At 42.9% G+C, this 27,099-nt stretch overlaps 1 protein-coding gene across 2 annotated transcripts in view; it reads left to right on the top strand.

The window, feature by feature from the left end:
• GRIN2B (glutamate ionotropic receptor NMDA type subunit 2B) overlaps positions 1-27,099 on the top strand; it is a 442,920-nt gene that overhangs the window by 1,068 nt on the left and 414,753 nt on the right. For both annotated transcript variants that reach the window (XM_002822968.3, XM_063712041.1), the window contains exon 3: positions 637-1,063. The gene's annotated coding sequence lies outside the window, so the exon portion shown is untranslated. The remainder of the gene's footprint in view (positions 1-636; positions 1,064-27,099) is intronic.

Below are 27,099 nucleotides of genomic sequence, written 5' to 3'. Positions count from 1 at the left end.
GCGGCGGCAGCGTGAGTGTGCGCGGGGGTGAGTGTGCGCGGGGGTGAGTGTGAGTGCGCGCGGGGCGCGTGCGCGTCGGGGGCGTGTGTGCGCGCGTGTCAGTGTGCCCCTTCCAAGAAATGCCCAGTGTGCACCCCGTGCACAATCAGAACCCATTCAGCACAAGCCCGAGGTGGGAGGCGGCGCTGCTGCTGGAGGCGATGGGGAGAGCGAGACAGACATGTCAGCAGCAATGCAGATGGGGCTGGGGGCCGCACTCGCTGGCGAGTTAAGTGGGAATTGTGTTTCTGCGTGTGTGTGAGTGTGTGTTGCTGTATGGTGCCGCTTCTCCCTCCCTTCCTCCTTCCTTCCCACTTCCCTCCTTCGCTCGCTCCCTCCCTCTCTCCTCTTCCATTCAGGTTGGCTTTCCCACCTCTCATCCGTGCCTGTCCCAGGAATGGTATAGCCAGACCTTTTCTGAATTATTTATAGACCGGTACCAGCTGTTTTCAATTCCTCTCGTGTGCACTCTGTGGGAAATGCGGGGTTTCCTCCCCCCTTTCCTTAAAACGAATTGATATCTTTTTCGGAATGCATTTTTCTCACCCTCCGGGGGACACGCGAATCAAGCCCTGACCGCCTCTTTTTCCCCCTTAGGAAGGGGACGCTTTGGGAATGACCATGCTCCACCGAGGGACGGAGCCGGCCCCCAGCTTCTCCACACAGAGCCTCCTCCACTAACGCTCCAAAAACCAAAAACCGTAATTGCCAGAAGAAGCGTTAAAAATCTATTCCAGCCACTAACCTCACATGCACACGGAATAATTACTCTGGATTCTGCATTGTGAGCTGCTCTCCATACCCTGAATTACCTTTGAATTAAATCTTTTTTTTTGAATTTGCATCTCTTCAAGACACAAGATTAAAACAAAATTTACGCTAAATTGGATTTTAAATTATCTTCCGTTCATTTATCCTTCGTCTTTCTTATGTGGATATGCAAGCGAGAAGAAGGGACTGGACATTCCCAACATGCTCACTCCCTTAATCTGTCCGTCTAGAGGTTTGGCTTCTACAAACCAAGGTAGGGCAAATTCTATTTTATTTTTTCCTTACCTGGGGTAGGGATTCCTCCTTTTATCTATCTCTTCGAGTCCCTCAAGTGGATCTTTTTGGAAGAAAAGGTCACAAGATATGAAAATAATGCTGTTTTGGGAAAAAGGCTTATTACAAAGAAGGAAATCTCCCATGTTTTTTCTTTTTCTTCTCTCATCAAACAGGTTTTGGGCTTTTGCGGGGCAGTGGGGGTGGATGTATGTAGGCACAAAAGATGTTGGATGGCATCAGGGGAATGTATCTATATCTATAGACATAGCCAGCCAGGAGACCTGTGTGATTTTCCAGTTAAATAGCATTTTATTCACCCAGAACTAAAGCTCCGATTTTTATGGGAATCTAGAAATCCTTTTTTTTTTTTTTTTTTTTCAGGTTGGCTTTATTCTCGTTGTCACCTTCATGCCTCTCTCCCTGTCTCCTGTCTTTACCTTCCTAGGCATCCTTTCTATGCCCTTTAAAACAGATAAAAATAATGATTGAGATTACTGTGATTGTTGCCCTGAAATCCACTTGCTGTCTAAAGGGTTGACACTGGGCCCAGAGATCCCGGGAGGCCTATTGCAGAGGGGTACGTCTAGGTGGGGATCGGGCTGGTCTCAGAACACCTGGAATTGAAGGATGCTTCAGGTTAAAGGACTTAAATCTTAAGCTTGGAAAGGAGGAATTCTGTCAATATTCTGCTTTTAATTTGTATTTTTTCCTGTGCTATTATTTTTGAGCTGTAAATTTCTCCTTCTGTCTACACATCTATTTATACCCACACATCCTCCAAGCAAACTGTTACTTCCATACTCTTGCAAAATGGCTATCTTGCAGAGTTCTAAAATGCTGTGCATGTGGAAGGGGTGCAGAATTTGACACGTGAGTCTTTGTGTTAAACAAAGAGATGTGCTGTTTGCATGTGTTAGTCTTGTACCCTCAAAAATGGAATTAATACTTTAACATTTTCCCTTTCATCAATTTTTACAATATGTGAAATGTGATTAGGCAGTATTTTAATGTACTTGAGAAGAGAAATAGCAGGAGAAATGGAAAAGACTTAGCTAATGACTCTTCAGCTAGTCACTCATGCAATCCAAGACAACTCTTGAGAGAATCAGATCATTCATGGGTTGGAAGGCCATGATGGTGAGTGGGCTGCTCCTTTCCTTGCTCCACTGACCATATGTCCCTGAACTCTGAAGGCGTCTAAATGCAGGGATCAGGTTGGGATAAAGATCTCCAAAAACATGTAGCAGAATCATTGGCATCATTATTTTTCCTAAAAGTATTACCACCCCCCCAACACACACACAATTTTTTTTCTGGCATTTTAAAACAACAATTCTTTGATAATCCAGAACACCAAAGGGATGTGGGGAAGAGGTGAAAGATCTTTGTCGCTCAACATGACAGTAGATGATAGTTCTTCATTGTCCAGAAAGGATAGATGTAATCCAAATTCAGTATCCCCCTTCTCTAGGTTTCATTCTTTTGAGTTTTACTGCTGAAATGCTACTTTGTAACCATGGTGTAATCAGAGTGAGAGGGTGGGATCCCACTTTGAACCATGTTCTCACCATGTCTACAAATAGCTGAGGTTATCTGGTGTGTGCTCACCTTAGAGACACCTGAGCTCATTCTCCATCTGCTTCCACTCCAAGTAGGAGGATGAACTCTTAATTTGACTTCAAAATAGAAAACAGGTATGGGTGAGAAAGGCAGCTCCATATGCAATGCTTTCATACATACAGATGGACAAGGAGAGGAGGGCATTGATGGGACACAGGGCCCCTTTTGCATCCCCAGTGCCAAAACACCAGTACTCTACACCCAGTAGGTCCTTTGGAATGTTTGTTTGTTGGTGATGGGTTTGACAAGGATGCTGTTTGACAGGATCTTAGCTACCTCATTTATCTTGAATGCCAATGGATGAAGCCAGGTTCCAGGCTATCATTAGTTGTCCCTAAGACTAGGTGCGGTTGAAAGGGGAGGGAGTTGAGGAAGAGAGGAAAAAGTGGGTGGGGAAGTTATAAAGGGAAAGGAGAGGTAATCCAACTGGAAACGGCTTGTTAAGATTCAAGGAGGAATCACCACAGGTGGTCTGTGCCTTTTCACCATGCAAAGCCATTTTGGAGACCCCGATGAGGAAGCAGGTGTTCCCCATCCTCGCGGGCAGTCTCTGTGAGGCTGTGACTCAGTGGTGCTCTGAGCCATCTCAGGGCCATTGTTCTTGCCCCCTTTTTTCCCCTCACAGCACAGAGCTGACTGGGTTCTATTTTGTCTTTTCTCCTTCTGCCAGCCCCCTTACAGTGTGGGTGACATGGGAAAGAAAGGTGGCGGCTGGTGGGAGGAAGAGCAAATTTAATTTCAATCGAGGAACCTCCATGATGTGCAATTAAGAAAAATAATAATAATGGGAAATGAAGACTTCCCAGGACACAGTTAAGGACATTAGGTGGATGATTTCAAGAGAAGCAGAACAACATGGTTATCTTCTATGTCTGTTTCAGGTGTGGCAGAGCATGGCGGATCTGTGAACACAGAGTGATGTGGCAGTTTAGAGTTAGGTGTTACATGTGAGGAGAGGAGCCGGGAGTACCACTGGATTGTCTAATTTTTCCTCTCCCATTGGTTCCATCCCTAGGAAGCCTGTCTGTCTGAAGATCCTTGCTTTGCTAATGTATATATGCAATTTTTGCCAGGGATGGACGCAGGCAGAGAGAATCAATAAGAAGGTGAAATGACAGGAAAGGAGGGGAAAGAGAAAAAATCCTCTGTTCAATACTTTGCACACCAAGTGCTTTTCCTTAAGGCTGATTGAGAAGAGCGACTTCCTCTGGAGAAGGGATGAACAGCAGGAACCTTGATTTTGTGTTCTTGGTTTACCTCCAGAAAGATAGCTTTGGAATCTTGACTGTCTTCCCTGACCTTCATGTACACGCACCCAGCTTTGTGTGGGGAGAGGCAGGGGGCACCTGGGAGGTGGGCAAATGGACTGAAATTGGCTGGGAATGAGGGGTGTTTGGGAGAAACAGGACTGAGCTGATGCATCCCTTGGCCACAATATTACCTTGTAAAACATTCTTCCAGTTCCTCCATGAATACAATAAACCCCGGGGGCAGGATTTTTTTTTTCTATATTCTTGTTTAAGAATCTGAAAACAAAGGTGACATATATAGTACTAACAGGTTAAAGTAAAAAAAATTGTTAATATTTATGGGCTATAAATAATATTGATGGACTATAAAAGGAGACGGGTGAAAGGACAAATTGTATGGGAAGAAATCATAATCCCAAATCAGCATGTAGAAGCTAGGGAAGAGAAAAAAGCCAGGGTTGAACTCACCATTCTAAAGATGGGAAAACTGTTGTTCCAAACGATAGTCTTGTGTCTTTAATATTGAAGACTGGGGCCGACAAAACCACTCATCTTGTGTATTTTGTTGGAGTCAAAAGTGGCTGAGCTGGAAAAATGAAGCTCCTCCTTTTCCTCAGTGCCATTCTATCCCATCCTTAGGAATTCTAGAAATTTCTTCCCTTCAGTAAACTACATTTTCAGTCGCTGCTCCTGTGCACATGATTGGATGCCAGTATTGTCTCTCATTGTAAATAAATATAGATCAAAAGAGTTACTGGTCTAATGAATTGTTCGCATTTATTAAAGTGCATCTCCTCTTTGCAACCACAAGAAGAAGTCTCCAGGGAGAGTAGATTAGTGGTTGAATTGATATCTTCCAGAAGGAGGCCAAAGCTAGAACAGAATGCAGTCGGGATGAAAGAGCAGGCATAGCTCAGAGAAGGTGGGTTTTTGAGGTTCGCCTGCGGCTGTTAATGGTGCCTGTGGCCATTACACAGAATCCATTGTGCTGTGAACCTTTTCGGGGATTGTGAACCCAGCAAGGTGTGTTTATGGACCTTTGGTTGTTTTCTTGATGTTCTCCACCTTATTTTTGGTCTTTTCACTTCCTAGCACTTTCAGCAGAGGTTGGCAGAGAAGGGACCTCATGCACGTCTACTTGTCCCCTTGGTGAAACTCTCCATGGCTGCCCCAGGCTGTGGAATTGCCTTCCTTTCTGGTCTTCAGCAGCATGTGCTCATGCTTCTTAGTTTTTCCTGACTTTGTTTATATACCCTGTTTCCCTAAGTAGTTTGTGCACTCCTCAAGGGCAGGGAGAGATGTTTTATTCATCTTAGAATCATTTGTACTTAGTGTAGTGACTAGCACATAATAGATTATCAGAAAATGTTAAATAAATGAACAGAGAAAGGAAGTGAGATATTAATTAGTCGACGATGCTACCTGTTTGTTCTGTTGGGTTTAGGAAGGGTTAAAGTTATGTTGTTAGATGAGATCAAGAATATCAGAGCTATGTGAGACTTTAGAAAGCATCTACTCTGAACTTCTCATTTAATAAAGAAACTGAGATCCAGGGACATTAAGTGATTTTCCTAAGGTTGTATAACTTCTTAGCACCAGTGCTTTGTACACCATGCCATTGGTTAGAGTGAAATGCAGAGTTATCTGTGGATTTTACATATCTACGTCAGTGCTTCTCTAACTTTATCGTATATTAAAATCATCTGGAGATTTTGTGAAACTGGGCTGGGGCTCCACATTTTGCATTTCTAATGAGCTATCAGTTGACGCCAGAGTTGCTGGACCACACATCACAGGTCTATACCATCCCTGCTTTTAATTACAGACCATGGTTAGTGGCCTTGGCCCCAGAACATTGGCAGTTGTGCTTGTATTCTACTTTTGGGATTCCAGCACTTCTTTTTTTTGTTTGTTTTGTTTTGTTTTTTAAATCAGAAAGAAACCTGTATATTTAAGTTCACCCATCTCCTCTCTTCTTTCACTCTTTCCACCTATGCACATTTTTTGCCTGCTCTCTTTTCATTCTGTGCTCTCTTATTCTGGTGCTTCTCATAACTGATTCCTCTCTTTCTTTTTTTTTCTTATGTTCTCCTGCTTTTTAGTTTATCTTTTTATTAATGTCTCTTAGTCTCTTTTACACTATTCTCTTCTTTTAACTTCATTTATTTTCATGTCTTTTGCTTTGTTCAATTATTCAACAACATTTAAGAACATTGTGCTATGAAAAAGAATTAGCTCTGTCTGTACCTGCCAGTAGCCCAGGATCTAGTGGTGTGGACATGTATAAAGAGATAATTATATATTTAGGTAAGATCTAAAAAGGAGAGAAATCTGGGAGAGTGAGGAGGGCTTCATGGAGGTGTCAACATTTAAATTATGTCTTGAGGTAAAAATAGGATATTTGTAGGATACAGAAAGACAGGTCATTTTAGGAGGACAGAAAGCAAATGAAGAGGAAAGTTGGTGTGAAAGGCAAGCCTCCCGCTCTTCCTTGCATCCCTTAACTCAAGGAAAAGAACAACACAGGAACTTGCTGCTTCTTTGATTAGGAATTTCAGATTACAAATGACAAGGTTAGAGAATAAAGCCAGGGTCATCTTAAAAGAAGGAAGAGGCTCTAACTTCTGCTTTCATGATTGTACAGTTAGTGAAATCCTAGCCTTGTTTATTAGACTTGCCTCTAGAATGAGCAAATGATACAGTTTTCATCTTAGACCACTGGATTGCAGCTGACTCTGTTGATGGCCATTACAAAGAAAGGGACAGCTGTTAGTTGGTTTGTGTCCAAAGGGAAACCTGGATCCTAGCCCAGGACAAGCTACTCAGAATGAAGGACCAGCCAGCCCATGTGTTTCTGGAGTAGGGAGGTAAAAAGTTGCCATGCCCTTCAGACACCAGCTGCTTTCTGTAATGGCAAAGGGAGTGATGGATGAACAGGGATCCCATTATTCCTAGGGGATTCACAAAATGCTTTTTGGTAGTCTATTTGGAGTGGCTTGATATTTTAGAGGTTTTTACTCCTGGGGATGTCCAGGTGTGGAGATGCTGGGGAGACACCTTCAGTCACCTCTTGATTAAACTATAGCGTTGGTGCCTAAGGGAAGATAGGCTTGAAATGGATGATTCCCTAAATTTATTTTGTATCTTTTTCTGCTCCTTATCCTTTTACCATTTATCTATACTTTCACCATTCTTTGTATGTTGTGGTTTGTATTTGTTTCATTAGCAGAAGAAACCTAAGCTCAGCCTGATGACTTATTAAAGATGCATTACATATTAAGAGAGTACCCTGGATCTGAAGATATGTGGGTGAGTAAATGCCCACCATTGACTGACCTAAGAGTCATGCATTCCAAGGGGACTTGAGAGGCAGAGCAGGGGAGGCACAGTGATAAGGCTGTGCCCAGGGTCCCTGAGAAGGCAGTGGAGGGGAAGCAGGGCCAGCTCTCTGGGAATGGCAGACCTGGAAGGAGAGAGAAGCTACAGGCTTTGGCCCTCCTTGGAGCCCAACTTGATGGGGAGCATAAAGTCTGTAGTAGAGGAGCTTCCTAGATTAAGACAATTAAAGTTTCAATGAATTAACCCTCTGAACTGCTCACTCAACTCACCAATGGCAAACTATGCTGTCCACACGCCATCCTCTGTGTCTTTCCTCACTGCCTCACTCAGACCGAAAATTTCTTTCTTTAGAAAGAAATGTCAAGCTTAAAGTTCCCATTAATCTTTATATAGACCCACTCAGGGCTTCAACCGCATAGAATTTCTTAGGAAATCAGATCTTGTTTCTTTTTAAGAGGGGGGACTTAAAAACAATGGCTGAATAAAAGCACTACATGGTTACAGGAAGGGAGAAGAAAGTCTTAGAAGAAGCCTGAAGCTCAGGTGAGGACACTCATTCTTTTTCCCATAGCTAATTGTACTCAGTGACAATGGTCGACATTCTTAACTAATCCTCCCACCTTCCAGGGGCCGTAGTCTGGTCACACAGATGCCACAGCAGTTTGTACTTTGGATTCGAGATTAGTGTATTGAATATGTATCCAAATCCACACACACCCCACATACCTGTGCATATTAGACTTGCGTGTGGATGGATATGTTTGTGCAGTGACTTACCTACCAAATGTAGTAGGCCCCAAAATCTTAAATGCATTAAATGTGTGCAATTTAGGGACACTAATGCATGTGGTCTGTGTGTGTGGCACAGGATAATAGAGCAATAATGCTGACAGTCACCTTGGAGGTTACCTGTCCTCCTCGACAACCACCCTTTAAAAACTGTGAAAATAGTCCTAAGGTTGGCCACGTGTCCTAAAGCCACAAAATGTGGTCAGCCATGTCCACTGACCCTCACTTCAGTACTTTCCTTTCCCATGCCCTGCCCCCACAAGCCCCCTTGGAATGCATGGCCCTAAATCAGCCAGTGGTGTGCATTTGCTCATCCACATAGCATCAGAGTCAGGAGTTCTCTCTTTATATGTAATGGGTCTTTAAAAATGTTAGGTTTTTCCAAGCTGTCCAGTAGCTGCCTATATGATAATGAAAGAGGTGGTGGTCTTAGGAGTCAGAAGCTTATATTTAATTCTGCTTGTGTTGCTTTATTCTGTGATCATGTACAAACCGTTGACTCTGGACCTCAATTTTCTAATTTCCATAAAGTGACAATAGTCTGAAGCAGTGATTTTGAACTCCACTTCAATAACAAAATCATCCACAGAGCTTAAACAAAAACAAATACAAAAAACTAAACAAGAATAACAACAAAGAAAAGAATGATGCCCATGCTCAGACCCTACCCCAAAGAGTTAAACTGAAATCTCTCAGGGAGGGATTCAGGCGATGGTCATTTAAAAAACTTCCCCTCAGGATTCTAATGCGAAGCCATATTTGAGAATGACTGGGCAAGATGATTGACAAGGCATCTGTTAGCTCTAAACATTATGTTATACTAGCATTTTAACATGAAGGTAAGACCTTGTCACTGTTAAACCGTTCTTTGATTAGTGGAGGGTCCCTGGGCCAGAAGTTAAAAAAAAAATGCTGTTGGGATATGACGGTACTTAGTCTACAGATTGCAGACAAGGGGTGGAACTGGGGATTGAATTAAGGGAAGCTCTCTCAACACTAACACTGGCCTGGTGTTGAAAGTTAGGAAACTTAGGGAGAATGCTTTCCTGACACCCTTAAAACAGGTGTGGCTGCAAAACAGGGCGAGCAGTTCTTGGTTTTGCAAACATCCTCTGTTCCACTTAGTCTTTATTGAGGGTGCCCCATTTCTTGTTTTGGAGAGAAAACCTCATTTCGGTCCTTTGTAACAGTGTAAATGTAGGAAAACTATTAATAAATGGGGCTGGCTAAGCAGACCCTGATTGACTGGTGAGGGGTGTGAATGGTGCAATTATCTGAGTGCTAGTTGGGATTCACTAGCCCTGTTGCCCTCCCTCTCAGTGCCTGAAGTAGAATATTAAAGGCACACAGAGGAGGAAGAGGGTAGGAGGCATCAAGATGTCATTCTTCTCTGACTGTAACTTTAATCACTGATTATTAGGCTGGCCGGGTTAATAGTTTTCTCACATCCTTCCTTTTTGGCTTACTCCCTTCCCTGTTTTAAAATAAATGTGAACCTAAATGTACAGAGGCAAGAAAAAACCCAGATTTATGAATCCGTGTCTTTAAAAAGACAAACCATAAAAGAGTAAAAACACTACTTCTCTTTTGGACAGCTGCTAATGGCCATTAAAGATAAAAGAGAAAGGGTATGAGTGTGGTTTGGACTCAGTGGTGTTTGGTGTGCTGTGTGGTGGTGTGAGGCACTAAATATTTAGGAGAAAACTAAGACGCATACTCCTTGATTTGAATTTTTCAAATATCTACTGGCTGGCCCCACACAGGCAAAACATCCAAATCATGCAGCTACTGCAGCCTTTACCCTGGAATTTATTACCACGCAGATAGATCAGTTTCACCCGTGAGCTCTGTGGAGCCACAATTGCTGTCTTTGTGATTCGTGGTTCTTTCTCTCATCACCTTGTTAGAGGCTCCAGAATTGTTTCTGAGCTTGAGGGGGAATGGAGAATATTTCAGTTTTTATTTGATTTTGTTTACATCTGTATCCTGGTTTTTCCTTCAGTTCACATAGGAAGAAGGACTGCAGAAGAAATTCTACCCTGGCTAAATATAGGTGCTCAGATTCGAAAGATCGTTCCTGAGTAGGAGAATGCTACCCTGTGGATTTTTGAAGAAAGAAATACTGGATGTGTGTGTGTGTGTGTGTGTGTGTGTGTGTGTGTGTGTGTGTGTTTAGAGCCTGCATGTAGAAGAGAAATCACTTTTGTTTAAAAGTGATCAAACTTGTTAAAGTGATCAAATTTATTAATTTTTTATTTTCCCATGAGGACAAGATTTACGTGTTTGTCATTTTATGTCCTCAGTGGTTTGCAGAGTGCTCTCTGCACATGGTCAGTGCTCAGAAAATGTTGGTTGTTGGTAAAGATGATGATGGAAATGAATGTTCATTGAAGATAAAGCTGACATGTTTATACCTTTTATGTTTCCATTTCCTTGCCATCCAAACACCTCTTAATGCTTTGGGTGAGATTTACTAGAGTTGAATAGATGAAAGTATCTTTAGTGCCAGCTTTAGGCTAATGAAGTGAAAATATGCTCATTCCTTAGTGCCTCAGTTCTTTGAGCTTCCTTTCACATTGTGTTCGATATGGATATTTCTTCAAAAAGCTCTCTCTCATCACTAATTACGCTATTGCCCTTCCTTTCAAATTCCATGTAAATACTGTTCATTCCTCAAGGCTCATCTCAAAGGCAGGCTCCACCTTGTTCTAGTTGCTTGATTTCCCCAACTAGAAGTAAACTCTCCCTTGCGAGGTCGAGGCAGGTGGATCAAGAGGTCAGGAGTTCGAGACCAGCCTGGCCAAGATGGTGAAACCCTGTCTCTACTACAAATACAAAAATTAGCTGGGCATGGTGGCAGTTGCCTATAATCCCAGCTACTCGGGAGGCTGAGGCAGGAGAATTGCTTGAATCTGGGAGGCAGAGGTTGCAGTGAGCTGAGATTGTACCACTGCACTCCAGTCTGGACTGTCTGGAATAAATGGGATCATGGTTACCTTCTCAACCTCTCCTTTTTATTATGTACCCATTTACAAAGCTGCTTTGATTTCAACATAAAATTCAAGTTTGACACTGAAACTCACAAATGATCTTTCACTAACCATTGCAGGCAATCTAGTTTATTGATAAGTCTGCATTTACACAACTGAGACAGAGATTAGGAAAAGGAGTGAGAAGGTCCTGGAATTATGTAATCAGAATTTGTATATCATTTAAAGATAAGAAGTGGAATGAAAATGCTAAGAATTATTGCTGTCAGTCTAAATATAGTTATCTATAAGGAATTGCCTTGCCTTTGCTTGAGACAAATTTCTATTGAAAATTATATTCTAGATTATGCCAATTATATTCTAGATTATATTAATGCACATTACTCACTTAATCCTCACCACAAGGCTGACATTATTTCTGTTTCTCAGATAAACTGAGGATTAGAGAGCTGAATGTTACACAGCTATAAGGAGCAAGCCAGGATTCCAACTTACATCTTCTGATTCTAACCCCTGACTCTTTAAATTATATAGAGTTGCTTCCATGTTAAAAAAGATAAAGGTTTATGTTGCATGTAGTGGAACTCATAAACAGCATGTACTTGGAAACTTCAGCTAAAGTGATTTTCTTCTAGATCCCTTCTCTTGGGGCTTTGCTGTTGGTAAAAGGCAAAGTTGTTTTAAACTGGAAAAATGGATCCCTACAAAATAGTTGATTTCTGGACCTTAATTTAATTCAGTGAGGATGAAGGATGAGAAACTCATGGTACTGGCCATAAGCATCTCATTCATTTCACATATGGCTAATGTGAAATGGGCATCATCATCTTAGCCTACTCCTACCATTCTGTAAATATATTTCACCTCTGAACTTGAAGACTCTGGTTCCTCTAAGAGGGAAGGAACAAGCTACTTCTCTCTGATCATGTAATCTTGGACATTTTGAAGATTCTCCATTTTCTTGTATCTATTTCTTTCTCAAACCCATTTGCAAACTACTCCTTTGAATGGAGACTAATGGTTAAGTGCAAGAGAATGGCAGTCATAAGTATTGCTTTGTGCTTGGATTTTACTATTAACGGGTCATCATTGTTAAAGAGGAAATTCCAAAAAGGACATGAGTGAGCTAGTTTTGTTTCAAATATCTCTATCAACTATTAACTTGGAGGGCAGTTTTATAGAAAATAAATATAAAATACAAAGGTTAAATTCCCTATATCTTTTCTTTCTATTATGAAAGAGGATATATATTGGTGCCACATGGAGTGCCTTAACTTTACCACATGCATATTTTAAAAAGGCCTTTCAGTAATTTGAAGCAAGGTGGAATTGAGGAGAGAGGCACTGGTCTTTGGCCCTGTTGAGCAGATCCCATCTCGGCCCCACCCTGGCCAGCACTGTGTGACTCAGGCAAGCTATACAACCTTGCTGAACTCACTTCCTCGTCTGTAAAATGAGGTCTTTAGGGGAGCCAGTTATCGTGTTGACCCCTGTAAAGATGTCATTTTGTGGACTGAATGAGGAAATGTAAAAAATCTCCTCAACCATAAGTGTAATATATGCATGTGCTGTATGAAATAATAATTAATAACTGCATCCTGCTCCAAATAGCCAGTTTTCAATGTCTGATGTGGCCTTGAATTCAATACATCCACTCTCAGCGAACAAGAAAATGGAAAATATTTAATGGGCAAGACATGCCGTGAGTGGTGAGGTACGCAGCATTCTGAATGCAGAGTGGCACCTAGGCATTGTGACCTGCGGTTTTTAATCTTTGGTCTATGTCTCCTTCCCAGGTTCTCTTTCACAGTATTTTATTGAGAAAACTAGATAAAAACTTGTCAGAAAGGAGAGCAAAACTAATCTTTCTAGCCTTATGTGTGAAACTGTTTTTTCCAGGCTTATCTTTTATCTTTACATGATCCAAGAAGCGAAGAGATGGAGACGGTGACACAGGCGGGGGCAAGGGATACTGTGAAAGGCTGATTTACACTCCAGGCCTTTGCTCATGCCTCTTGCTCTGACTGCTGTACCTTCCCCACCTCCCCTCATGCCTACAAGTTTCAGCTCAGGGATCCTCAGCTCCAGGTCTTCCTGTCGCCCACAGACTGGAATCACTGGCCTCTTCCTGCTCCCATAGCCCACCCTGGGATGTGAAAGGACTGCTGTCGTGTCTCTATCCATCCCACCTCCCGATGTGAATTTCTCAAGGGGAGAAACAGCATCCACCCTCATGTCCTGGTGTGTGCCTAACAGAATGCTGGCACACCGTAGATGTTTAATGGATGGCTGCTACTTTGTTGTGAGCACCTACAGGTTCTGTGCTTAGTGCTTTCCATGAATTGACCAATTTAACCCTTTCAAACACCCATAGAGGTATATAAATTTATCTGCATTTCACAGATGAGGATACTAAGACATGAAGACGTTAAAAGCTTGCTTTGCTTAAATGGCACAACCAGGATTTGAACTGGGCATTTTGGCTCAAGTTCACACTCTTAAACTCTTTGCTCTAAGCTTTGTAGTAAATGTTTATGGTTGACTTGATGCTCAGAGACTTAAAAGAAACATACTGTGTGTCTGGTTCTACATAATGAAGAGAGTGGAGAAAGAGAAGGGTGCACGGCAGGATTCGAAAGGTGGTTAGGACCTGGACTTCTGTGAATGATTTGTGGACCTCTTTCTTCTGATGTGCTCATTAGCTATAGGACACAGCCAAGACAGTCTTCCAGAAATGCACAGGAGTGTAATTAATGTAATTGTTGAGTTATGCAGAAGGTGAAATGGGTTGTATTTTCAGCACTTGTACTTCCTCAGCTCCTTGCTGTCCTCTTGGGTTTTTTACATTTTCCCCGCTACTGTCTTCTCCACCTTTCTTTCTGCAGTGTAACATGGTGGCAGAGGCAGAAAACGGTGGTTTTTCTCCTGAGCAAGAACTCAGGAGTCATACTGCCAGGGTTTATGTTCTGACCCTTGTTCATTTATTGGGCAAATGTCTTTATTTCTCTGTACTATCAGATTCCTTATCCATCAAATGGAGTATTAATAATTCTGGGTTTTTAGAGTTATTGTGAGAATCAGGTGAGTTATTTCACTTTCAACAATACTTGTCACAGAGTAGGCATCGCATAAATATTAATTACTGGGACTTTCCCCGTTTCCAACCCACTAGGTATCCAATCAGAGCTAGTTTGGGTGGTGCACTGCCATGCTTAGTTGTCCCATGTAGAGGGCAAGCAGTCATTTCTGAATTAGAAGCTTCCAGATCAAGTCTGACTTCTTTGAGTATCTCATCAAATTACATCTGGCAAGAAAAGACAATCTGGCCACGAGGTGCCATGTTTCTAGACTATTTAGAGAACATGAATTTTTAGTACAAAAATGCAGAAGATACAAATGGAAACCAATTAATTGAGGATTTAAAGGTTCAAGTGAGCCTAGGACAAAGTCACCATGAACTGATCACACATGAAAAACTGTAAGGAAAACTAAAACAAGCCAAAACCTGAGAAAGAAAAGGAAGGTTTTCAATGAAGGAAGGCAACGGAGGAAAAGACAAACCAAATTGGATGTAATAACATCGATCACTTACATTTCTAAAGCTTGATAGTGTGTCAATAGCTTTCTCATATATACTGTCTTCCTCATACCTTATTTGGTCTTCCCAAGAACTCACCAGGAGGAATTCTGGGCATGAACTATTAACCCTATTTTAAAAGTGAGGAAATTGAGGTACAAAGTACTCTAGTGATATAAAGTGCTCTAATGATTGCCCAAAATTATGCAGTCAAGAGGAAGAAAAAGCTAGAATTCAAGCTCAGCTTTTCTGAATCTCATGTCCGGGGCTCTTTCTCCTCTGCAGGTGCCTTGAGATAGTTTAGGAGATCAGCTTGCTCGCCTATGAGAAAGTCTAGAGGAATCCTGCTTGGATAAACAAAGGGCTTATTCTAAAAAGAAAGCCACTTCAGTGGGCAGGTAGGCATCTTCAGAAATGGTAAAGGTTGTGAAATCTGAGAAGGAAGACTGACATATCATGCAAAAGATTTAAGACTTTAGGAGCAACGGAATTATTACCATTTTACCTCTCTACTTTCCAAAATTTCCACAATAAAGCATGTCATTTTTATATTTAGAAAAGATGATTAGGAAATAAAAAATGAAAAACTTTAGTTATATGAGAAATTAAAGGGAAAGCAGTAAAAGCCATCTTCATAAGAACAAGAAGTATATCTTTAATTTCTTAGAAATATAATTGGGAACTGGTAACTAACATACAATCACACACACACGTGTGTGTGTGTGTGTGTGTGTGTATGGTGTATAATCTGGATTCTAGCATGAGTTAGGGAACACAAGACCAATATAAAATTGGAGAGGATTTTAAAACATTAATTAAGGAGAATATGATAAATAACCCCAGGTCTTCATGACAGATTCTAAAATGTCTTTAACAAAGAAGTGGCCAGTGCAGGGCCAAAGGCTGCCATTTGGGAAAATCACAGAGGACTGGAAAGATCTCTGAGAGCCAGCATATAACCTGCTTTGAAAAAAGAGATGATGGCTAGAAATTACAAACTCATAAGCATAAATACTAGGTTGCAAAAAATATCAAACCTTTCAGTTACCTTAAAGAGACCAGGGCTAGGAACCCTCAAAATGACTTTTTAAAGAACAAATCCTATTAGATCTGGGGCTCTGAGAATTTCAGGCTTGGCAGGCTGCAGGAAACTGATATATGTAATTAAGGAAAAGTAAGAAAAGTTTAAGATCTGGCTTATCCTGAGATTCTACTTTCTAAACAGGGAAAATGGGGTGGGTTAAATAGATGGTGCTCAAAATGGAGTGACGGCAGTGGCTGCAAGCTAGGGCAATGCCAAAGATGCTATGTGGTTCTCACCTGGGGGAGCTTGGACCCAACCTATATTAACATTCTCAACAAAGGTGGGAACAGTTAAGTACTGTGCCTGCTTCTCAGGTCTGAACAAAGAAGGCTGAGCTCCTGCTGAGGAATGAGGTGTTCTGCGAGTCAGCTTTGCACCACTGCTGACACAAACAGCCTGGCTTACAGCCTGTGAGGTCCTTGCTACCCTCCTTGACCCCCAAACCCGCTTCATCTCTGCTGCCTTCACACTTCTACTCTGACCTTTATTCCACACATTTAAGCAGCAGTTCCCAAAATGAAGGTTCTGGATCCTCTTCCCTGAAAAATCTACTTTTGTGCCAATGCCTCAAATTCCACACGAAGTATTATTAGTGGACTTAGCATCCCTGAAGTCCATCTATGAATGGCAGGTTAAGAGCCCTTGCTCTGGACCATGTGTCCAGGGCACACCCTGGCAAATAGTCCTCCGGTTGCTTGTCTCTAGAAGGTGAAGACTTTGGAGAACAGCTTTTCCTTGCAATCCTGACTTTTTTGTCTTTCAAGATTAACCCGCTGCATGGTTTCATTTATAGGATGTTCATGAAGGTTTGTGGCCAAAGGCAGGGCCTCTTTGCTGTGGAATCAAATTTAATGCCTGTCCTCCAAGAGCTTTCACAAACCAGGAGCTGAGATTTGGGCAAAAATGTCTAGAGAAGAAGGCAGAATTGATGGTGTCTTTAAGGCGGTAGAAATAAAGTAATGTAGGAGCCCAGCTATCTGGCCCAGACACGAGTGAGCCAACATGACCACCCAGGGATAGGGGATGCAAGCACTTAGGAAGGGATGAATGTGATTCAGATAATATTGGAATAGAGGAATACTAGCTTTCTTTATAATTGTCTACTATGTTAGCCACCTCCCAGTCCACCCTAATGGACTCTGACTCTTGTCTAAGGCTCTGAGAACAAATTCTAGCCACAGCCAGAGATTAAGTCTCCATCAGGACCCCAGGGTGAAGATTTCTTAAAATTTCTCGAAAGGTTCTCCTCCCCTCTCAAAGTTGATATTCAGTGGATTCTCTCTTTACCTTTCCCACCATGGGAGATTTGTCTCTTTTTTCTCCTGGGTGCCAAGCAGTGCCTTACAAGGACAGCTGAGTCCTGGCACCCTCAGGATCCTGGGCTGGTACTGCTGTGGCCTTTACACCAAGGCAAGCCTAGATCTTGAATATTCAACATCTAGAAGTAAAGATGGGAGCCCTAGTACCACTCCCCAGAGAGGCAGACCTTGGGAGTCAAAAGCTGGGTCTTTGATGTCAAAGGGACTTGAGTTCAGAATCCTGGAATTGCCACCGAGTGACTTTGGGTAAGACATTTCAACTTTTGACTGCCAGCTTTTCCTCTGCTGTAAAATGCAGGTTATGTGAAGGTTAGATGAGGTGAAGTATGTAAAGTGTCTGGAACTGAGCCCCCTGCCTCTCTTGTCCATATCCTGTGAGTAACGCTGCCTATTTCTCAGTAGGGTAGGAAAAAGCAAAAGGGATGGTCCTTGCTGGCCTTCTCCATCTTCTTTTGTTTTTCTTACATAAATGCCTACCCCAGCCTGTGCCTCAACGATCCTCCACTACAGCTGTCATGCTGCGGAGAATTGCAGAAGCTGGGTGCGTTCATTTCTGCTGATGAGGGAGATGGAGTAAAGTGTATGAAACCGAGTGCCTAGGAGAGCCTCAGGAAATTGGGAATGTTACAGAATAAGCCCAGAAATTAGGTGTGTCCAAGGGGGCAATCCAGAGAGACCTGGGGGCTGGGAGCCTTGGGTTATTAGAGAGAATGGCAGGAGCAAGAACAGAGGGAAATTTTTAAAAAAGAGAGGGTGACACTGATGAAAACGAAGAAAGTGCCATAGCCAGGACCTGAACTTACATCAGCTTCTCTGCTTTTTCTCCACCTGTGTGTTAAGGAGGAAAAAACTAGGGAGGGAGAGAAAAAAGGAAGAGGAAGGATGAGAAAAACAGGGTAAAAGGAAGAGGTGGCGGATGAGGGGCTGAAAGGAAGTCTGCCTTCTCTGACAGCCAGGGGGAGACAGAGGGTCTGTCTAACTGCATTCTCCAGGGAGGGACAGTGCCTATCACCCTTCCTCCTTCCTTGCCTAGCGGACGACGAGGTGGCAGCAATTTTGGCACTCTTCTGGGGGAGAATCAGAAAGCGACAGCTGCTCTGCCTCCCTGGGAAGTTCTGTCTGGACTCCAGGGAGTTTTTGTGACCTCTTTGTGGAGGTCAGCCCGCCCACCTGCCAGCCTTCAAGGCTTGCTTGGGTGTTATGGTCACTGTGATAATCCAGTCCTCTGCCGGGCAGATATTTGCTTGGTGTACATCTCTTTGTCTCACTCCTGCCTGTAAATGGTGGCAAACAGACATTTTGGAAAGGAATTAAGCATTGTGAGTTCACAGAATGTCAAGCATTCAAATGGCAAATATAAATCAATTTCGAATTGTTTCTGGTTTTAGGTTATTTGTAGTATGGTGCCTACTTGTAGCATAGGCAATTCTGGGTTACTTTTATACAAAACGAATGCAATTTTCTAAAATCTGAATTGAATAACTGCAGGCTGGTGGAAATATTGATCTTTGTGAAGCCCTTCTGTTTCCATGGGAGAAAGGATGGTATATATTTAAGGCATTGGGTCTTGATCTCCCTTTGGTATTGGAATCAGGGGTGGGCATGAGGTAGGTGTGGAGACAAGAAGAGCGTGAGCCTCCCTCTGCTCCCGCCTGGTTCCTCAGTGCAGTTGGGTTCAAGCCCAGATGCAGCTGGAGGAAGAAGCAGCTGCCAAGCAAAGCCGTGCTCCCTGCCGCTCACTGTGTGGAAGAGCCAGTTTCGTGCATGTGTGTGTGTGTGTGTGTGTGTGTGTGTATTGTGTGTGTATGTAAGAGAGAGAGAGAGAATCTGAGAATATGAATGAAAAGCCATTTCTTCACAGGGTATAAGAACTTTAGGGTATGTTCATAAGGGCACTGATTCTGATTTCTGTCTTAGGGACCAGCATATTTGAAATGCTGCCCAGGTGGGTCTAATGTACAGCCAAGTCTGAGAATTGCTCTTCCAGACCTTCCCACCACCTCTCTCATACCCGTTCCTTTGTCTCGTGTGTGCCTGAGCCGTGCTGCCTGCAACCTCCACTCTAAGGGAGGAAGACAGCCTCTGACTTCTTGGGACTCCAGCCATTCTTGTCTGCCATTCCGCTGGACCTACGTTTCTAGAAGATGTGGTGGGTTGATTAAATAAATGCTCTTAACCCTCTAATTTTATGCACACAGCTCCTCATGCTGTGGAAATAACTGCTCTTAGATTTTTCATTGTAAGTGGATTGCCCAGATTGCCCAGAGGGAAAGAACTTTGTCTAATTTTAATAAAACAAGGGTTTATTTAGTTATTCAGTTAAAATGGTCAACATGTTTGCACTTTGTTACATTTTCTCCTACATGTTTCAAAATATACACTAAATTAACTTTTTTAATATGTTGGATTTATGGATTCTTGCACATTTCCATTGCAGATCAACCACTTACCGGCAAAAGTGTGCCCTCCAATTCTTCCACATTGCCTCTTTGTCCAGGTTTTCAGCAGCATTTCTTCCCTATGGTATCTCTCTCACCCCCTCCCATAAGATCTGGATCCTCTCTCCTTGTGACTTCAGGCTTTGCTTCCTCCACTTCACTTACATCACTGACCTTAGCTCTCAGTGTGGAATTCTCTAATGCTTCCTTCTCCTGGGCTTAGAATTCCTTGTTGCTTCCCTTCCTTCCCTCCCCTGCCACTCTGTTTCCTCGAACTGGAATTCAGCTTCACCAGTACTGACCCACCCACTTGCAGGCATATCTGCTTTTAGTGTTCTGTCACTCACACTACTAAGGGCAGATTAAAAAAAAAAAAGTCCTCAGAATCCTTTCTTCCAGAGCCCATCATCATGAATGATGGCGTGACCAGCCTTTGCTCACAAGCACCCACCCCACTCTCAAAACATGGGCTCTCTGAGCATTCTCTCCTCCATAGTCCTGGTCTCAGTTGATGGTGTCATCACACTTTGCTGAGAAATCATCACTCTTTGATGTAAAGGTCCATAATCATTCTCTTTCCAGTGTAAACACTCATGTCTATCTTTTGTTTGCAGGATGCTTCAGAGGGGACTTTGTTTTGTCCTTTACAGCTACAACTGCCTTTGTCCTGACCCAATCTGTCTCTTCATTAGGGACTTTGCTGTCACACAATACTTTCTGTCTTCCCTGACATCAGGAAGGATGTCTTTTCTGCTTCTTCACTGCTGCTTTCAGTGTGGTCACCCTAAAACCTTTATTGATCCAAAACAAAATTCATTGTCTTCCCCCAGCCCCTCTCTCTGGGGTCCCTGTTTCTTAGGTAGTACGAGCCTTCTTTTAGTGCCTTAGGCCTGATGCTTTGGGGTCTCCTCCATGCCCCCAGGACCCTCTCTGCAGCCCCCCTGTGCTGTCTTCAAAGTGCTTTTGCATATGAATCCTCTTTCCACACAAAGGCAGTAGAGCCTTTTGGTAAAAAACATGGGCCTTGCAGTCAAATTGCCTGAAGCTGCCACTTTTTAGTGGTGGAAACTTTGAAAAATTACATCACTCCCGAGTCTTGGTTTCCTTATTTGGGAATAATGGAGAATAATAGTAATACAGTGCTTAAAAATATAGTTTTGAGAATTAAATACATTAATACCTATAAAGGACTTAGAACAGTGCCTGGCATATTATAAATGTCTAATAAATATCAATATTACCTCTAACCCATGGGTCTCTATTGGGGGCTGTTTTTCCTCTCAAAGGATATTTGCCAATGTCTGGAGACAGTTTTCATTGTCATGAGTGGGGAGCAGGGATAGAGGACTGGGATGCTGCTCAGCATCCTAGGATGCACGAGACAGCCCTTGAAAATGAAGAATGAGGCATCGCAAAATGTCAGCATTGCTAAGGCTTAAAAGCTCTGCCCCAATTATGCCGCCATTTTCTCAAGGCTCAATCAAGCGTCCATTCTGTTTTTTCTCCGTCCTGCACTCCCTTGAATGCTCGTTTTCTCACCTGGTTCCAGTTACAAACTGGTTTTGATCCTTCTGCAATCTACAGTTCCAGCATCCTGAATAATAATATCTCCAGTGGTGGATAGAAAAATCTCTCCCGGCATGTTCTCCCAATATTGGAAAATGGTGAAGACCAAAAAAAAAAAAAAAAAAAAAAAAAAGAAAGAAACCCACTGTTCCTCTCCCTTCTCCCTTCATTCAATCGGCATCTCTTCGCCAACACATTTCTATGGTTGCCCATGGCACACTGTCCTGGCATCAGTTTCCACTGGCCCCCTGTCCAAAATCCCCCACCTCCACTCCACGCCAATGTCGGCCGGTTCTCCCTCCGCATGGTTTCCTTGGATCCTCATTTTCCATTTCCATGGCTACTGCTTAGTGCAGGACTCTAGCTGGCATCCCCCGCCTGGACCTCGCCTCCTCTCTTCCACCCTCCACACAGCTGCTGGAATTGTCTTCATTAAACACTGTTTTCCTCTACTCATGAATCCACGGTGGCTCTCCATTACTGCTTATTAGCAAAAGGAAATTCCCCAGGAAGCCTTCTGCAGCCTGACCCCACTCTCCCTGCGGGCCCCACCCTGGTGGCTGCCTGCCTTTGTGTTACTCCTTCCCAGTCTCTGGGCATTCACCTATCGGAACTCCTCCCTGTCTGTCTCTACACCTTAGAGTGTTATAATTCCCCTTCCTGGAAAGCCTCCTTCTCTCCTTTTGCCAAACTGTGTCTGTCACCTCCTTTAAAATCTGGCTCAATTTTGAACTCCCCTGGGAAACTTTCCTGAATAACCCACCAGATGCTCTGTGTCCTATTACTCCGTCTCTCATTTTGGTCACAAGTATTTATTAGACTTGGCCTACATTAATTTACACTTGCTGATGTGTATGAAGAATCCCTTAGTATTTTTAGAGAATATCCAAATGTGTATGTTTCTTTCCCCCTCCCCCTCCTTTTTTTTCTTTTAAGCTAATTCCCGCGGTCCAAATCAAGTGCTCTGGACAGAGCAGGACTTCAATAAATGACGTCTCTATATTGTCTTTTTTCCCGTCTCTCAAAGCCAAGGAGGGACTTCAAGGGCATATTTTATGGGTGACTTTAAAATAACCTTCTCGTCTTTTTGTGGTTGTGTTGGTAGTGGGTGGGAGGAAGAGGAGGAGGATGAGGAGTAGGAGAAGGAGAAAGAGGAGGAGGAGAACACGGAGGAGGAAGAGTGGAGGGAGGAGGAGGAAGCAAATCTGGGCTTGCCAAACACAGGTAACAAAATGCCTCCGTCAGAGGTTGCCCACGGGATGAGAGATGTGGTATGAGAAAAATGCACCAGTGCCATGAGAACCTCCCTAGGGAAAAAGGAGACAGAAACATATTGTGTACTAACCTATAGGGGTAACACCCAGCTTTTGTTTAGCATTTGGCAGCAAGCTGGACACTTTTAAGTATATTTTAAATCTATGACCTCATTTGGCAAATGAGACAGAAGATGATGTTCCATTATGCAGCTGAGGAAGTGAAGGCTAGGGCAGCTCATGTGACTTGCCCCTGGGCGTCAGGACTGTGCTGGTGTTTGGACTTAGTTCTTGTGAATTCCGGGGTCCCATGCTTTCCACTGAACCCTGTTGCCTTATCTTACTCTGTAAGGTAAAGCTTTAGTCCACTTCAGTGTCGTTATTTTTACAGATTGTGTTGTCATTATTAGTCCACTATTAGTAAAACTCAGCCTAGAATTAATCCTAATTAGTGCCCTTTTCACTTTATCACAAACGCTACATTTTATTCCTAATCCAAGGTGCAAATAGACCTCTTCCCAACAGACTTGAGACCAGCGCTGTCCAATAAAACTTTCTACCGTGATGGAAATGTTCTCTAACTTTGCTGTCCAATGTGATAGCCACTAGCCACCTGTGACTAGTGAGAATGGAGAATTTCAGTTAATTTAAGTGCCAATAGTCATATGCGGCCAGTGGTTTCCTCCTTGGACATGTCAGCTCCAGATTCGTTATGTTCTTATATTTGTCAGAGTTAGTAATTTGCCTAATCTGGGTTTTCACATCTCCCTTCCCTTTTCATCCTCTGGGAGGTTACAGTAAACCACGAAGATTCAGAATGTGGGAGCTCACCCAAGATGGGCCTCCGCAGAGCCTGCATCGTCATCAAGGGAGGCAAGAGAGATGAGGGAGCCGACTGCTGTGCTGGGGAGTCGGCACTGGGTGGGAGGCATTTGTGGAGGAGAAACCGCCAGCTCCCGGGTGGGTCTCTTCCCTCCTAGCAGCCTTATAGGAGCTCAGCACTCATTCCTGTGTGGTTCTCGCCTCTTCCCACAGGAGACAGGTCATGAGAGGAAGCTGAACTGCTTCTTGGAGATTGGGGTGGAGGGGGCTCTAATATGTTATAGCATTAGCCTTCTCCATCTGGCCCAGTGGAAGGTTACCAATGAGATGAAGATGAGTTCATTGGGTGCTTCTGTCTTTAATTTCCACGGAGAGATACCTCAGTAGTGCTTTATGGTTGAAGCCTCTCTTTGCAGTCCTCTCTCTCTCTCTGTCTCAAGCTTGTGTGTGTACCCATACACATGTATATGGTATACACACCAAATGCCCTAAGTACCTTTCTTCCTGTATCCTGCATTACATCAAAAATACTAGTTACTATATTTACTGAGGCCGACCTCCGAGGAGAGGCTCCCAATGGCAGACTTGTTGCAGCCGAGCCGAGTCCAGTGGAAGCATCAGAAAATGACAGATCTCCAAGAGAACAGCTAATGGAAGCAATAGGTTGATGGTATGGCATGGTGTAGCCTGACCCTCTCTTTGCTGGTTTCTTTCTCTTTTCTTGTTCACTATTCTGCTCCACTTGAATTTTAATCTAATTTATTTTTTATGCCTATAAGAAAATAACCTGAACTCTCTTTAACCTGTGGGACATACAGCATTGGAATTCTCACCCTAGATAAATTGAGTCAGTTTATACACAGAAATTAAGTGTAGAGGACGAAAAAGAACTTTCCTTAGAAATTCAGAGTCTTTAATTGCGAGACTAGAGGGAGGATCTGAACTCTGACTCTCTGAGTCTAGACAAATCATGGAAGAAGTTAACCTCAGAGTTAACTGTTTAAGGGACATGGATGCTATTCACCCATGTAAAAATGTTCCATTGTGCTCTTCATTGCCGTGAATATGTTTACAGGGAAATGGAAGTTTTGTTCTGTGGCTCATGAGCTTACTGGTGAGTCCCCAGAAGACCCTCCAGGTATGCTCGAGATGATGCGGCTCGTTGCTGGGCAGACAGATGTGAGCCCACACAGGGCACCCAGAGTCCATACGGAACGAACAGTTGGAGGAAACGACTTGGAGAAAAAGGCGCTTGTTTTCACACAGAGGCTTTTAGAACAGAATGAGGGTAGGAGCATTCAGGGCAGCTGTGACAGAGAGAAAGAGTTATTGCCCTGATAAGAGATTTTTGCAAAATTTTCTCTGAGGAATGTAGATTTTAAGAACATAACTGAAATTGCCACTAGTTGTCATTTAAATCAGAGATCTAATCATATCTGCCTCCTCGGAAGCCTTTAATGGCTCATTATTGCGTGCAGAATGAAGTCCTTGTTTTCCTCCACAGCGTGCCTGGGCGTCCGTGGTTCGTCTCTCACGGCCTTTGTTGCCTCCTGCCCACTGCATTGCTTCCTCCTCTTTCTGCTCCAGCTCATTCGTGCACTTAGTGCACACTTGACACACTTAGTGCCCTTGACACACTTCTTTGGCTTTGCTCAGGCCGTTCCTGCCTTCGGTCAGACATATCCCCTACTCCATCCCAGCACTGTCAAAATTCTGCAAGTAAGTTCTTCAAGGTGTCGCTGCAACCTCACCTCCTCTAGGAAGCCTTCCCATATCCTTCAAACAGGGGATGCATTTTTCTCTCCTGCATTCTTACGTATCACTCCATATTCTCAACAGCCCTTGTCGCCCTTGTCTTATTTGTAAGTTATTAATATACGTGTCTGGCGCCACCATGCAGCTGGGGCCCCCTGAAGAGCCAGGCTGCATCTTCTTGATCTTCACACTGCACGTACTCTAGAAAAGTGCATTGCATACAGCAGGCCATTAAATGGGATGGCTCTTTGTTTCTTAATTGAAACCACTGGCTGCTTACCTTTATCTCTTCATTTACCTTTTATACTTGTTTTGTAGTTTCAAAGTATTGTATGCCATATATAGGCCCAAAGGTGGAATTGAGTTAAGTGAAGAAGCCGGCTCCAGTGTACATGATGAATTCTGCTCATTTCATCTCAAAATTATTTGGATGCATAACTAACTTTAGCTGAGTAGAATAAGGACATTTTGCTTCAGTTAGAACCGGTTCAGCTGTTTCTTGCTCCTTGAAATCATCGAAGTGAAGTTTTGAATTTGAATGCCTCACAGGTTCTACCGTGTTCAAATAGAGCCAACATAATGATTTAGGCAAGATTCTATGTCTGCTGCAGATGTGTGGTGAGTCTTCTGTCCTTTCTGTTAATCTTTCAACATCTTTGATATTACTTTCAGATTTTGGTTTTGGATTCCCGTTTTGCCAACTTGTGTTTCTGAATAGTACTTAGGTTTATCTATAGGTCAGATCCTGCTACAAGAAATAGCATGAAAATCTCTCTGCTAACAAGGAATGCTAGATCTAAATAAATATGTAACCCATTTACCTCAAATAATATCCAATCAAATAGAATATTTGACCTTAAAATATGTGGTCACATTTGTTTATAGTTTATTATAATATTTTATTTACTTCAAATATCTTAAAAGATGTTTTGTTAAATGCATGATCAATTTTGTCAAATCTTCTTCTCCTGGAATAGAAAGGAGACAAAGGATGGGTACATTGGGTGAAGGCTCATTTATGTGCCTAAAAAAGGGCAACCACATGACCATGTCCCTGTTTCTATCAGCTCTATAATGAAAGCATTTCTCTAAAGCTATTCCTTGTGATGGTGTAATTGGAGGGCTCAGTTGCACAATTTTTCTTCCCTTTTGCAACAAATTATGTTCCTTTTGTGTCATAAGATTTTTTTTTGTCCCTTCAAAGAAGAAAAAGTTGTTCTTTTTTTTTTTTTTTTTTTTTTTTTCTGAGACGGAGTCTCACTCTGTCACCCAGGCTAGAGTATAGTGGCAAGATCTCAGCTCACTGCAACCTCCACCTCCCAGGTTCAAGTGATTCTCCTGCTCCAGCCTCCAGAGTAGCTGGGATTACAGGCATGCACCATCGCACCCAGGTAATTTTTTATATTTTTGGTAGAAATGGTGTTTCACCATGTTGGCCAGGCTAGCCTTGAACTCCTGACCTCAAGTGATCCACCCGCCTCGGCCTCCCAAAGTGCTGGGATTACAGCACTTTCATATGAATGTCACCCAGTGGTTCCCCTGAACTTGGATGGGACTCAGTCTGCAGATGGCCAGATTTACTTGTAAGAGCCTGATGACCAATGCTGTCTTGCTTTTATCTAAAGCTGAGGAGGCAGAAGTGCTCTGAGCTCCCACACTAACCTGATGTGCTGGCCCCGTTCTTCCCGTCTCAACCTCAGGTGAAACGTCAGGGGCCAATTTTTGCAGTGGAGATGGCTCTAGTATCTCTAACCTGGCCAGCACCCTTTGTTGAATCATGTAGCAAATTACGTTTGTTTGTTTGTGCTGAGATATTTTTTAGTGCTGAGGTGAGACGTTCGGAATCAATGCCATTGTGGGTTAGGTCCAGACCTAGTAGGCAGATTATATCTGAAAGATAGAATCACAGAATGTTAGCACCAAAGAGGACAACTCAGTGTGTGGCTGAGGACACTAAGGCCAATGGGCTAAGCAAATACCAAGCCGGGTCCAGGGCCAGAACTCAGGCAGCCTGACTCCCATTCCAAGGTTTTGAAACTATGTCAATGGTCTACATGCTTTTCAAATCCCACATTTTGATGAGTGAAACATTTGGGGGTTTTTATCCCTAGTCTGTGTATATTATTATTCAGTGAAGAAAACAGCCCATACTAGGTAATTCGAAAGGGAGAATTTAATGCTGGGAATCAGGGACAAAGGGATAAGAAGAGC

This window comes from Pongo abelii, chromosome 10 (genome assembly GCF_028885655.2).
Source record: "Pongo abelii isolate AG06213 chromosome 10, NHGRI_mPonAbe1-v2.0_pri, whole genome shotgun sequence".
Lineage (NCBI taxonomy): Eukaryota > Metazoa > Chordata > Mammalia > Primates > Hominidae > Pongo > Pongo abelii.
This window is presented reverse-complemented; position numbering and strand designations above follow the sequence as displayed.